At 52.2% G+C, this 2108-nt stretch overlaps 1 pseudogene; it reads right to left on the bottom strand.

Moving 5' to 3' along the window:
* Positions 1–2108, bottom strand: part of LOC105551113 — a 24927-nt pseudogene that overhangs the window by 2093 nt on the left and 20726 nt on the right.

Consider the following 2108-nt stretch of genomic DNA (forward strand, 5'->3'; position numbering starts at 1 on the left):
CTACTACAGATAGAAAGTTGATTAGTGATTGTCAAGGGCCAAGGATGCTGTTGGGGGAAATGGAGTTTTCATTTGGAATGATGAAAATATTCTAAAATTGGATTGTACATTATTGTGGCTCACGCCTGTAATCCCAGCACTAGGCAGGCAGATCACTTGAGGTCAGGAGTTTGAGACCAGTCTGGCCAATATAGTGAAACCCCGCCTCTACTAAAAATACAAAAATTAGGAGTCGTGGTGCACATCTGTAGTCCCAGTTGCTCAGGAGGCTGAGGCAGGAGAATTGCTTGAACCTGGAAACGGAGGTTGCAGTGACCTCAGATCATGCCACTGCGCTTTAGCCTGTGTGACAGAGGGAGACTCTATCTCAAAAAAAAAAAAAAAGGAGGAAGAGAAAAAATGTTCTGAAATTGATTTTGATAATACGCACAACTCTGAATGTAGTACCAGAAACCACTGAATGGCATGCTTTAAATGGGTGAATTGTATCTCAGCCAACCTATTACATAGAGATTTGTAATGGAACCAGTAAAGGTGATGGATAACAGGTCTGTCCTTCCTTGGTGGCCAGGTCAGGACAGCATGATCTCCTTGGGTAGGGGGCGATCTCCTTGCTGTGGCTGCCCAGTCCCTGATTAATGAAATCGCACACTTGGACAGAACTGGGACAGAAGCAGTGGAGCAGCCTGTCTGGGGGCATTGGCCATCTTCTTAGAGAAGGCCCTCCATGTGGATTCCTCCAGGAATCCAGATCTTTGGGCTGCCTTTTTTTTTTTTTTTTTTACTTAATTGCAAGATTTAATACAGTGAAAACAGAGCTCCCATGCAAAGGGAGGGGACCCAAAGGGGGCTGCCGCTCCCTGCTCGAATGTCTGGGTTTATATCCTGATCATTGTCCCTCCCCCTGTGCTCTCAGGCGATACATGATTTGACTGTTTCTTTACCTCCTGCTTTAGCCTTATTTGTATTTTACTGAGTCCTCTTTACTACCTGATTGGGTGTGAGCTGAGCTACAAGCCCCATGTTTAAAGGTGGGTGCGGTCTCCTTCCACAGCTAGGCTTAGGAATTCTTAGTCGGGATCCTTGGGCTGCTCTTGCTGCAGCCTGTCCATGGTCCGGGTCCATCTCAGCTATGTGAGGGCGCACACAGTGTTGTTAGAGTGTCTTGTGTGTGCTCGACACACCCCTACTCACTTCTATAGGAGAACACAGGACATAGGAAACCTTTAAAACATACATGTGATTCTCTGGTCACAGTTTTGGGTTCAGGCTGAGCTGCTTGGGGCAAGTGGGGCACCCCCCCATCCCCGGGGGAAGCCCAAGTCCAGGACACAGGCTGCCCCTCAGAGGGAGGGCTGGCTTGTGGGGGCTGCCGGCTTCCCAGCACCAGCTGGGCCTCAGCCCTCTCGGCATTCCTGCTGAGCACTGTGGGGCACCTGTGCTCAGCAGGGCACAGGGGCATCAGGGATCCTGCTGCAGGCACCCCTGTGCCGCTCGCATGAGGACCATGTCCTCACCGTGAAGGATGAAGAGCAAGACCCTCAGGACCTGCGTCCTCAGAATACCATGCACTGCACCACCCATTGAGAGGCGACCTGACAGCTGGCGGGGCCATGCAGTGAGTGCCTCCCTGTGCTGCCCACCACTCTGGGCAATGGCCTGCAGCCCTCTGGTGATAAGAGGGCTCCCCTTTTTCATGTGTACTACCCCATCATTTGTGATTGTTATGATAAAGTCATGATTCCTGTGTGCATCAGGAGTTGTCACTGTGTACCCTTCTCCATGAACCTGGGCCTGCTGTCCTGTCAGGATGCTGTCAGCCTTGGGGCCAGCCCTGACCTCAGCCCTCCTTTTCTGACATACTGTCCCATTACTTGGCTTGTGGTTCATCCTCCAGCTTCCTGGCAAAGTTCCCGCCCCCTGAAGCAGGAAGAGGCTGAGATTAATGCCAAGGAAATGGGGCTGTGGGCCTGGGAGGACTGTGCTGCCGGGCGAGGGTGGCACTGAGCTGGCCACTTCCAGACAGTGGACACAGCTGTGCTGTGGTGGGAGGGGCGGCGCAGGTGTGGCCACAGCACTCTGGAGACAGCCTTCTGAGGCCTGTCAGC

The sequence above is a fragment of the Mandrillus leucophaeus genome, unplaced genomic scaffold (assembly GCF_000951045.1).
Source record: "Mandrillus leucophaeus isolate KB7577 unplaced genomic scaffold, Mleu.le_1.0 Scaffold507, whole genome shotgun sequence".
Taxonomy (NCBI): Eukaryota; Metazoa; Chordata; class Mammalia; order Primates; family Cercopithecidae; genus Mandrillus; species Mandrillus leucophaeus.